The sequence below is a fragment of the Tachyglossus aculeatus genome, chromosome 20 (assembly GCF_015852505.1).
Source record: "Tachyglossus aculeatus isolate mTacAcu1 chromosome 20, mTacAcu1.pri, whole genome shotgun sequence".
NCBI lineage: Eukaryota > Metazoa > Chordata > Mammalia > Monotremata > Tachyglossidae > Tachyglossus > Tachyglossus aculeatus.
The window spans coordinates 8,905,969-8,918,625 of record NC_052085.1 but is presented as its reverse complement, the minus strand read 5'-3'; the positions used below and the strand labels follow the sequence as shown (position 1 = coordinate 8,918,625).

Below are 12,657 nucleotides of genomic sequence, written 5' to 3'. Positions count from 1 at the left end.
ATTCCTAAAGGAAGGATAGCTCAGAGGGACCGGTGCTGGGCATGCCTTCTTCTGGAGAGATGTCACTCAAGTCTTGGATTGGCAGTCAGGATATCGTGAGTCCCTGGTCTTCCACATCTACCCAGTGGTGCAGAAGTGAATGACTGATGATCCAGGCAATCAGTGGTAGTTATGGAGTGTTTAGTTTGTGCAGAGCACTGTACTAAGTGCTTGGGAAAGTACAGTACAATAGAATTGGTAGGCATGATCCCGGCCCACAAGGCACTTACAATCTACAGCTACTTGACTACCATCATTAGCTCATGTGCCCCAGCAAAGGCAGATAGCAGCGAAGAGAAAGAAAAATTCCATCAGGACCTGGATGGGCACTTGGTGACAGCATCAGCGCCACCCTATAGGAACAATGAACCCAGCTACAAGAATAAAAGGTGCCCTGCCTAATCATTTCCTCATCACTATTGGAGTGAAGCAGGGCTGGGTGGGTGGTCTTGTCCAGTTCTACCTAATCTGCGCTCCTATTCTCCAGGATAGGACAAGGTGAATGGGAGCCTGGAGTCCGAATGCACTTGCAATCCATTGGGAAACTCCTTCCAACTCTATGGGCTCCCGATACCATCGGAATTCTGTGACTCAGTCATCCAGAAACTGCTTTAAACTGATGACTGTGCTCCTCGGGCACTCACACAAGCACACATGCCAGCAATTATGAATCACCTTACAAAGTCAGCGCAGCAGAATGGATAGACAGTATCCTGAAGGAAACCAGGCTCTGTACAAAGTTAGACTCCAGCCTGTACCTAGACAGAGCCGTGATACCTCAATCGGGTAGTTTAACCTTCCCTGCAAGGTGCATGGCTGCTTAGAGAGTTTGGGGGAGATGTCACCATCTGCCGGAGCCCTTATTCTCAGGAGTCCGCCTGTGGCTCTGTCTCAGAAGTGTAGATTAGTCCTTCACTGACTAACCTCTCATCTCCCCACTGTATCCTCCCTTCTGTGTCACCTACACGCTTCATACTAGCACTTTGCTACTCACCCCCACCTCCTCCCTGAGAGCACTTATGAACTAGTTTCATACTCTGTTGCTTTCCTTATCTGTAATTTCTTTTATTCTAAGTCTCTCCCTCTAGACTGCATGCTCCTTGTGGGTGGAGCGTGTGTCTGCCAGCAGTATTAACCTCTCTCACATGCTTAGTACAGTGCTCTGCACTCAGTAAGTGTTCAGTAAATAGCATCGATTGAGTGATTTTCTGGGATCCTCTGCTCCCACTCCCAGCTCACCAAACCATCAGTCAATCAGTAGTATTTATTGGGCATTTACTGTGTGCAGAGTACTGTATGAAAGTTAAAGTACAGTGCAACAGAGTTGGTATATTCAGTCCCTGCCCACAAAGGAGCTTACCATGAGGCATCTGACTTAAGAGCTTCTGCAGCTCTTTCATAACATCTCCCCCAACCCCTTGGCCCATTTGAGACAGAGGGTTTGTGAGGGGGGGAGTCCCAGGAGGTGATAATAGGAGTCTTTCTCCCTTGTGATGTAACATGGTCTCTCTGGCTGTTTGTCTGTGTCCTCCTTTCCTTTGTCCTCCTTTCTGCTGCTCACTCCTGAATTTACTCACTGAATTAGGCAAAGTCACATTGTTAGCGCTGTTCTGAAACCCTCCTTTTCCTATGGAAATAGGAAGAGGGCGAGTGATCCAAAGACAATTTTCCAGGGGTTTGAATTCGCACCCAGGCATTCCCCCTGTTATTTCAACACTATTATTTATGGAAGCGTGAAGAATGAGAAGGAAAAATGGCTATTAATAAAGGTCTGGGAATCTAGGACAAGGAGCTGAAATGGAAACTGTAAATTAAAGGCAGAGTGGGGACCCAATCCAAAAAGACCCTAGGAAGCCTGGGCTACTTAATCTCTCCTGTTGTTTTACTTAATGTCCCCTGAATTTTTTCAATCAATCAATGTTATTTATTAAGTACTTACTGTGTTCAGAGTACTGTACTAAGCATTTGGGAGAGTACAGTAACTTTTTTTTTGTCCCAAGGTAAAAGAGAAGCTTATTACAGTGGGCCTTTTAAGCCCTCAGGCAAACCCTCCCTGTCAAAAGATGTGGTTGGTGTGAAGTGAGAGTATTTATACTGAGCAGACTTTTCCCAACCATCCCAGGAAGGTGATCTCCAATTCCTGAATGTGCCCCTGTGTTTTTTTGCAGGGACCAGCGAGGATCAGCTCTCAGAATCCAGCACTGAGGAACGGCCCAATGGGGTGGATTTTCATCGCCCTCCAGGTCAGTCCGGGCTTTTCAGCCCCTCGTTTTAGTCCTCCACAGTGGCAGCAGAAGCCAGTTCACGGGTTTTAAATCGCTGCAAGGCAGCATTGGATTTCTTGTTTGTTTGGATTCTTGATGAGCAAGACTTTCAAATCAGCAGTTGAACCACAATTACTTTTCTCGGATCCAGGGGCTGAAAAGATGTGCTGAATTTGTTTAGCTAGGGGAAAGGATTTTTATGAAGCTATTTATAATCCCTCACTAGTTTCTTCTCAGATATTGTTTGGGTCAAATCCCAGAGGCCATGGTTTCCTTCATGATGACTGGAGCACAATGCATAGGTTGAGATTACAACCTGAAGTCTGTATGTTCCTCAGTGGCAGGGATCATGCTTACCATTAGAGAAGCAGCATGGCTCAGTGGAAACAGCATGGGCTTTGGAGTCAGAGGTCATGGGTTCAAATCCTGGCTCCGCCAATTGTCAGACTGTTGTGACAATTGTGTGACTTTGGGCAAGTCACTTAACTTCCCTGTGCCTCATTTACCTCATCTGTAAAATAGGGATTAAGACTGTGACTCAGTCCAGTAGACTCAGTTTACGGGAATCCCGACCTGTTTTTCAGATCAAGGCATCCCTCCCGCCCTGACTCAGCGCTCCTGGTTTTATCTGTTAGTTTATTTCTTATTTATTTCTTTACTAGGGATAATTATTCACCTATCTGTCAGCAGCAGCATTTCTGTACCTTTGGGGTGTAGAGAACAGGGGTCACACAATAAAAACAGAAGACATTATCCCTACCCTCTATTCTTTCATGAGTAACACTAATACATTCATCAGTTTATCCCTCCCATCTCTCCCATTAGATTGTAAGCTTGTTGAGGGCAGGGATTGGGTGTTTTCTCTTCTTTTGGATGTTCTTTGAGCACCTTGTGGTTTCCTGGGCACAGACGTCTCTTCTCTGGCCCTGCTCCTACCCTTTGCCTCAGTCCTTGCTCCTTCCTCTCCGGAGCGCCCTTCCGTGCTCTTCTGTGTACATTCTCTGGACCCAGCCTTCCTGTCTCACCAACCCTCCCTTCCTCTTTGTGGCTCCTTTCCCACTTACCTCTTCTAGTGTACTTTCCCAAGCACTAAGTACAGTGCTTGACAGACACCCAGTGAGCACTCAGGAAGTACCAGTGAGTCATTATGCCTGTTCTTTGTTCTTGGCTCTGACTTGTGTGCCTGAGCCAATCAGGGCATTTGGTAAGTGTCCCAGAATATATCTAGATTGATGGCAGATGAACTAATCAGTGGCAGTTTTTGAGCACTTCCTGGGTGCAAAGCACTATACTAAGTACTTGGGGGAGTACAATGCAATGATCCCTGCCCTCAAAGAGTTTACAGTCTAGTGGAGAGTTTGGTTGGGTGTTTCATCTTATCGCTGCCTCAGGCGAGGGGTCTCTTCCATGTTTCTAAGTTTTAGATGGGGCCAGAATGGAGCAGTTTTGGGGTAAGCTTGGAGCAAGAGTCAGGCCGAAAGAGGCACGTTTTAAGTAGAAAACAACCTTACCTTTTTGTGGGCTATATGAGGTGAGTTTAAAGTTGGTGGCTTAACCAGGGGACCAAAGAGCCAAGGTAGGCTCTAGCTACATAACCTCAGAAGTTCCTCACATCCATACGTTTGAGTGCATTGAAACAGTGGAAGTTGTGGGGAATTAAGGGGGTAGAAGGTATGTGGAGAAAGGTGGGTAGGGGCACCATGGCCTCTTTCTAATCCTGGAAGGGATCAAGACTCCGGCAGGATCAAACCCCAAGGCAGCTTTGTATCCTACCGGAAACCTGTTAGGACGGGGACCCAATCCCTCAGGCCATTTATCCCCAGAACTTCTCCAGTGACAGTTTTTCTGCTGTGTAGACATGTACCGTCTGCACAGCCCCCAGGGATTCCTCAGGATGAAAAGTTGTGCATGTTAATGTAAAGTATTATTAATGGAGCGCGCTGGATCATTTATACCCACGGCATAGCTTTTTAACACGAGACATTTATCAGGCTTAGCTGACCAGTTCTTTCTTCCTTCCTGAAAGGCAGTCATCCAGGACTGAAAAATGAGGTCTGATCCCTTCTCTTACTCTTGGAGGGAAACCACCTCAGGGCTCCAGGGGGGAATGGGGAATGCCTGCACTTTCTCTGTTCTAAATTAAATTGTAACTCGGACCAGATATCCTAGAGCTCTTGGAGACACTGTAGAGCTATGTGCCCTCTGGGACATGGGTGGTGCCTTAGGTGAGTGGATGACAGATGAACGGTGCAGCCTCTTGTAACCTTGTGGTCCCTGCTTCTCTCCAACCTGCCTGGAAAGAGGGTGCAATTGGATGATCCAGAGGAGATTCATTCGGCTTTCCAAAGCCCCAAAGTCAAGATCCTCAAATCCAGTTTTTACTCAACTCCCCTCCGCTTGGTAGAACTTCACCTAGGATATCATTTCAGGCTCCTGACCCCACAAGTCTTTCTAATCCTCCGGCAACTGCTGGGTCATTTCCCCTCATTTGTCTGGAAGTTCCTCCTCCACACGGTAAATGGAGAGTGACCTTGGGAAGCGACCTCTGAATGGAAGCTGGATGTAATAACTGGGTCCCCTGAGGTTTTGTAAATTTGATCCGTTGGCGTATTGCTGGAAATGGCCTAGAAGTCTTCCCAGTGACCTGATGTCTGGACCCTGGTGTTGGCCCAATCAGTACATGTCTCTGCCTGGGCATCAGGTAGAGTTCTCTCACAGAAGCTTGACCTCTCTTTAGTAATCTCCACCTTTCACCTGCATCCCAGGAAGGATTAACTTGGTCCCAATCGCTCAGCCTCTTGGGAGAAAACCATCTGAATGCTTGGCTATTGATCTCTGTGGTTTCCTTTGGTCCAGTGTGTTCAGGGGGAAACTGTCTCTCTTTCCTGGGTCTCTATTTCTTGAATTGTTTTAATCGGCATCCCTTGAAACCATGATTGCCAGGATTCTAGCAGCTTCCTTCCTCTAACCAGGTGGTAATACTACTACTACTGCTACTACTACTGATAACATTAGTAATTGTGGTATGTGTTAAAGCCTTACTTACTATTTGCTAAATGCTGGGGCAGATATAATCCAATCGGATTAGACACAGTCCCTCACAGTCTATGCAAGAGAGAGGGAACAGGTATTTCATCCCCATTTGATAGATGAGGAAAATGAGGCGGAGAGGAATTAAGTGATTTTCCCAGTCACTCATTCATTCATTCATTCATTCAATCGTATTTATTGAGCGCTTACTGTGTGCAGAGCACTGTACTAAGCGCTTGGGAGGTACAAGTCGGCAACATATAGAGACGGTCCCTACCCAACAGCGGGCTCACAGTCTAGAAGGGGGAGACGGACAACAAAACACATTAACAAAGTAAAATAAATAGAATAAATATGTACAAGTAAAATAAATAGAGTAATAAATATGTACAAACTGCACACCATTAACAAAATAAATGGAACAGTCAATACGTACAAGTAAAATGGCGTAGTAAATCTGTACAAATATATATACACGTGCTGTGGGGAGGGGAAGGCTTGTATGTCCCCCAGCGCTGGGAACAGTGCCGGGCACATAGGGAGCACTGCTTAATAAATACCATTATTGTGATTATAATAATGTTGGCATTTGTTAAGCACTTACTATGTGCCAAGCACTGTTCTAAGCGCTGAGGAGGGGATACAAGGTGATCGGGTGGTTCCACGGGGGGCTCCCAGTCTTCATCCCCATTTTACAGAGGAGGGAAGTGAGGCCCAGAGAAGCGAGGTGACTCGCCCAAAGTCCCACAGTTGACAAGTGGCGGTGGCGGGATTAGAACCCAAGCCCGAGCTCTTTCATTCATTCATTCATTCAATCATATTTATTGAGTGCTTACTGTGTGCAGAGCACTGTACTAAGCTCTTGGGAAGTCCAAGTCGGCAACATATGGAGACGGTCTCTACCCAACAGCGGGCTCAGTCTCAGGAGGGCGGCGCACTCAGCAGGCAACCTGCAGAATCGGGAATAGAACCCGAATCTTCTGACTCTCAGCCTTGTGCTTTTACCCCTAGGCCACATTGCTTCTCTAATAATGAATAGTTATGGTATTGATTAAGTTCTTGTTAATAATAATAATAATAATGGCATTTATTAAGTGCTTACTAAAGCACTGTTCTAAGTGCTGAAGTGCTGGGGAAGATTAAAAGTTATCAGATCAGACACAGTCCCTGTCCCATAAGGGGCTCTTAAATCTACCTCTTATCCCCTTTGTGCAGGGAAGGAAGCTGAGGTCCAGAGAAAGTAAATGACTTGCCCCCAAATCTCCCAGCACAGTGGGCAGTGATGTAGCCTGTGTCCTCTACACTGGTCAAAGGATACTAACTGTGTGGATTCTGACAAACAGGCACTTAATGCAGTCAAGTAGTCAAGGTCTGCTCAAAGTTGTACTGTTTGAGTGCGACCTGGGCCAGGACACCCCTCCTCCTGTCCTGTCTAAACAACTGCTCCAGGGTTTGACTCTTGAGCAGAAGCACGAGAGACCCATTGAGTGAGGGAATGGAGGAGGGAGGCAGAGAACTTTAGAAATATGTTACTAATTATTTCTGTACCTCATCAAAGACTCAGCACTTTCACTTGTGGTGAGCACACAACTCACCACCCTTGTCTCCACACCGCCGCTCCCTTCTTAGCTTTCTCATTTTTGTACTGTTCTGTGTAAAGAGAGTCCACCATCCTCGCCTTAACATTTTCTAAAGTTACCCAGCTAGAGCAAGACTTGAATGAGAACCATAGCGTACCTTGGAGATGAATATTGCATGGAATCAGAACTATCATCGCAACCACATGTGGTATTGTTTACCCATGTCAGTTTGAGTGATTAATGTAGAAAAATAGCCATGCAGGGAACAAGACACAGGATGATTCCTATGTAATTTAAAACAATGCCCAAGCTGTACGTGGCAAAATATAATAACGCCGGCCGTTGGCACTGCTGATCCTTCTTTCTGCTGACTCGTCTTTTGGGTCAGATCCCACTCCCGCTCCCCAGATTCCGGATTTTCCATCTGGAGGGAGTCGAGGGGGAGCAGAAAGGCTTAAAGTGTCTCCAGCCGGGGTTGTGCAAGCTGTCCTCCAGAGAAGCAGCATGGCTCAATGGAAAGAGCATGGGCTTGAGAGTCAGAGGTCATGGGTTCAAATCCCAGCTCTGCCAATTGTCAGCTGTGTGACTTTGGGCAAGTCACTTCAACCACTGTTCTAAATGCTGGGGTAGATACATGTTTAACAGGTTGGACACAGTCCCTGCCCACGTGGGGCTCACTGTCTAGGTAGAGGGGAGAACAGGTTTTGAATCCCCATTTTACAGATGTGGAAGCTGAGGTACTCCTGGCCGACTTCGCTAATGAGAAGAGACAGCACCTTTGGCCCTTGGCTCTAATTTTGAGAGGTTTGGCTGAGGAACCTTTTGCCTTCGCTCACTTTTTGCTCAGTTCTGCAAAGCTGGGGCGAGGGAGGGTACAGGTGACATGACATGAGGGAAAATCCAGTCTCCCTCATACCTTCTGAGCCCCAGCAATTGATGAGAGAAATTTCCTAACACTTACAATACCTAGCTCTGGGGAGACAGTGTGGTTTGGTAGAAAGATCAATCAGTTAATAGTATTTCCCGAGCACTTACTTCATGCAGAGCACTGTCCTAAGCACTTGGGAGAGTACAATATAGAGTAAGTAGACATGGTTACTGCCCTAAAGGAGCTTACAGTCTATGGTGGGGAAACAGATACAAGAAGAGGACATGTTTGGGATGTGTTCTAGTCCCTGCCCTGCCTACTGTGTAAACTTGGGCAAGCCACTTTACTTTTCTTGGCCTCAGTTTCCTCATCTGAAAAATGAGGCTAATGATATCTGCTTTTTCAGACTTCACAATGGGGATAAAATAGAGACAAGTAAATTGAAAGTGCTTTGGGAATAAAAGCGCTAGTTAAAATCAAGGAATTATTTAAAAAGGATCAGACGGAATGTCAGACCCATCCAATTAGGAGTTTACTATGGTGGCACTCCTCTGAATCCTTGATGTTGAGAGATCAGTTTATTTTTGTTGTGGGCGTTCAGTCATACCGAGACGATAATCCTCCTGAGTGACGCACACGGACATGATGAAAGACTGTCGGAGAACTGATGACACCAGCAGTTCCTCCGAGTACTTTTTATGTGCCAGACAGTCCGACTGGGATTTAAATGAGATTCAGTGGCTTTTTTCCCCCGTGTTACATAAAAACTATGGTTCCAGTTCCAGCAGACAGCAAGAGACACAAAGACTGACTTTCAGTTGGGAAATTCATAAAAACTTCAAGTGAGGACATAAAGGGAATTTAGACTCCTGTGAGAATGTAAATCCAATCATTTAAACTCTTATTTGGAATACTAATTATTACTTCCTTTTCAAGTCTCAGTTATTGAAAATCTTTCTACTTGGCTTTGTTTTTTCATTCAGCATGTGATCTCCCATTGTCCTTGCATAAATTCCTTTCTTTCTTGGGTTGGGAAAGGGCATTTTGAGCAAAACGCAATGCATATAGCAAAGTTCTCTTTAATTTTTTTCTCCTCAACTTAATAATAATAATAGTAATGATAATTGTGGTATTTGTCAAGTGTTGACTATGTGCTAAGCGCTGGGTAAATACAACACCATCAGATAAGACCCAGTCCCTGTGTCACACAGGTTTCATTATCAAAACGGGAGGAAGAACAGGTATTTAATCCCCATTTTACAGATGAAGAAACTGAGGCACAGGGAGAATATAGTAATAATAGTAATAATGGCATTTGTTAAGCGCTTACTACGTGCAAAGCACTGTTCTAAGCACTGGGGAGGATACAAGGTGATCAACTTGTCCCACATGGGGCTCAGAGTCTTAATTTCCATTTTACAGATGAGGTAACTGAGGCACAGAGAATTTAAGTGACTTGCCCAAAGTCACACAGCTGACAAGCGGGGGAGCCGGGATTTGAACCCATGACCTCTGACTCCCAAGCCCGTGCTCTTTCCACTGAGCCACACTGATTAAGTGACTTGCCCAAAGTCACCCAGCAGGCAAGTGTCAGAGAAGCAGCGTGGCTCAGTGGAACGAGCACGGGCTTTGGAGTCAGAGGTCATGGGTTCAAACCCCGGCACCGCCAATTGTCAGCTGTGTGACTTTGGGCAAATCACTTAACTTCTCTGGGCCTCAGTACCTCATCTGTACAGATGGGACAACCTGAGCACCTTGTAACCTCCCCAGCGCTTAGAACAGTGCTTTGCACATAGTAAGCACTTAATAAATGCCATCATTATTATTATTAGGGTGGTGATTAGACTTGTCTTCTTTTTTTCAATTTTTGTGGTAATTGTTAAGTGCTTACTATATGTCAGGTGCTAAGTGCTGAGTAGTTACAACCTCATCAGGTTGGACACAGTCTCTGACCCATTTAGGACTCACAGTCTTAATCCCCATTTTACAGATGAGGTAACTGAAGCCCAGAGAAGTTAAGTGACTTCCCCAAAGTCACACAGCAGACAAGTGGCGGAGCTGGGATTAGAACCCATGTCGTTCTGACTCCCAGAACTGTGCTCTTTTCACTAGGCTCCACTGTTTCTGGCTCCCAGCCAGTGCTGTTTCCAGTAGGCTAGGCTGGAAATACCATCATTATTGAACATGTTATGTAGCACCTACTGGGCACTTGAAAATGAAAAATGTCCTATCAGGAACCTTTAGGGTGTGGTCCTAAATAAAAAATGCTAGATGGCATCAAGTCAGATACATAACCAAGAGGGCCAAGCCTTCCAGTCAGAGAATTGGTTCAGTTTGGGAAGAACTCTCTGAGGGTAGGAACAATTAGTGAGGTGACTTCTTAAAAATTCCTACTCCCCCATCCATCTTAATATCTAGACTGCTAGAGGGTGGAAGTCACAGACCTGGAAAAGCAGGGCCTCAGCCCTTAGGAGCATTTTCCATGTTGTAGTAGTGGAAGTGCTTATAGCAATTAATTGGATACCTACTGAGTGTAATGCACTAAATTAAGTACTGGGGAAGAACAAAACAAAGCAGGTGATCGTAGTCACTGCCCACAAGGAACTTTACTGGGGTTTTCAGTGTATGCTCCTTAAATGACTCTGGTATTTGTTAATCACTTAGTGTATGTCAAGCACTGCTGTAAGCACTGGGGAAGATCAGGATAAACAGGTTGGACACAACCTTTCCCATAGGGAATATCCCTCTGCTTTTTCTTTGATCTTCCCGCATACCGTTGCTGGCACCCATGGGACACTCCAAATGTCATCACTACTAAAATGTTTCTGTGCTGATATACTGCTGAGAGTGTGTGGAATTCATAGAGAAGCAATGTGGCCTAATGGATAGAGCACAGGTCTGGGAATCAGAAGGACCCAGGTTCTAATTCTGGTTCCACCAAGTGTCTGCTGTGTGCCCTTGGGCCAGTCACTTCACTTTTTTGGGCCTCAGTTATCTCACCTGTAGAATAGAGATTAAGACTGTGAGGCCCATGTGGGACATGGAATATGTCCAACCTGATTAGCTTGTATCTACCCCAGTGCTTGCTTAGTACAGTGACTGGCACGGAGTGAGATTTTAACAAATACCATAACAAAAAAATTCAGCAAATGAGAATCCATGAAATTATGGAATAATTTCCTGCTACTACACTACCCTTCCCCACCCCACCTAGAGCCTCTGAGAGGAGCCTTAGACAACTATGAGCAGATTTATAACTTTGCTCTTGCAGTCAAACAAGCACAGAGTAAATTAAAAATAAAACAAACAAAAAAGAAAAACAGTGGTCATTTCATCAGTAACATCTTCTAAATCCCCTGGGAATTTGAGACTGATAAAAGCCCAAGTGTGATATCTGGGGAGGCAGTGGTCAAATAGAAATCGTCTCTGTTTAAAGGAGAAGAAGCACATTCACAGAGGAAAGAATTCAGACATTTAGGTGACCATTAATTCAGTGAATCAGGACTTTCCCTATTCCTCCTGCTTTTCAGACTCCTATTTTGGATTAACTGGTACTTGGATAAATAAAAACCTGTGTTTTAACAAGGTTAAAGTGATTCCCAGAGTAAAATTGACAGTATGGCACCAAAGGAACAATGGCCCATTCTCACATGGGAAAGTTGCACTTTGCATGTGTCCTCATTGCTTAGATCTCTAGAGAACGGGGTATTTCTGACTCTGCCTGGGATTTGCTTCTGGGCTGGGGTTGACTGAAGGTTTATGAAATGAAGGCTACTTTTTGGGGGTAGGGGGGAACGGTTGTTTTGTTTTGTTTTTTGAACCCATAAAGGATTGTTGCAAATAGCCATATTGCCTTCACTGTTACAAAGACAGATAGAGTGTTTGTGGAATAGTTCTCTCTTCTTTCAAGTACATTCCAGCTAGAGACCCTCAGACGTTTGGGAGGTTTGGTTTGGATTAGTTAGGCAAAAGAGCACGTTTTTCTGGAGTCTGTCTGAAGCACTGTCTCACTCCCACCAGAGTATAGCGCTGAGTTCGGTTCAGGATTCTTGTCTGAGCCTGCCACTGACTGAGTGACCTCGTGCATGGCACCTAACCTCCCTGGACCAGAATTGCCTCTTCCCGCTCTACCTTGTAGGGATTTTTTGTGCGGATAAAATGCAGTCATGGTTATGAAAAACCTTCGGATGTAAAGGTGCTATGTAAACACTGGGGATTTTCATTACCGCTCATTCCTGTAATTCTTGCTTTGAGTAGGGACTTGCTCAGCTGTTTCAAACTCCTTGGTGACTGTTTATTCACAAGGCATGGATCGTAAGCACTTCTGCTTGGAGTAACAGGAGAAGGGGTGACTCAAGGGCAAGGGTGGCACACCTGGGAGAATGAGGTTGCCCCAGGGCCTGTGAGACTGTCTGGCCGTGCCTGCCAGAACAGAGTTTGTGCTGCTGCTCTGGATTCTAGTGTAGGAATTGGAAACTTTGAGCTGTGGACAATGCCATGGAGGGATTATGGTCCCTTGTAGGGCTCTGTAGCATCCAGTGAACACTGGTTGGCTGACACAGTTTGTGGAAGACTCTGGAAGAGTCCTTGCTGAAATGCAAGTGGCAGGCATCTAATAATAATAATAATAATAATAATGGCATTTATTAAGCACTTACTATGTGCAAAGCACTGTTCTAAGCGCTGGAGAGATTACAAGGTGATCACGTTATCCCACGGGGGGCTCACAGTCTTAATCCCCATTTTACAGATGAGGTAACTGAGGCACAGAGAAGTTAAGTGACTTGCTCAAAGTCACACAGCTGACAATTGGCAGAGCTGGGATTTGAACCCATGACCTCTGACTCCAAAGCCCGAGCTCTTCCCACTGAGCCAC

General features: G+C 45.4%; 1 long non-coding RNA gene across 1 annotated transcript in view; it reads left to right on the top strand.

Moving 5' to 3' along the window:
- The first annotated feature begins 2,205 nt into the window (after positions 1-2,205).
- The window catches only part of LOC119941499, a 43,872-nt gene continuing 33,420 nt past the window's right edge, over positions 2,206-12,657 (top strand). Inside the window, exon 1 of the long non-coding RNA XR_005455219.1 lies at positions 2,206-2,282. This is a non-coding gene — a long non-coding RNA (uncharacterized LOC119941499). The remainder of the gene's footprint in view (positions 2,283-12,657) is intronic.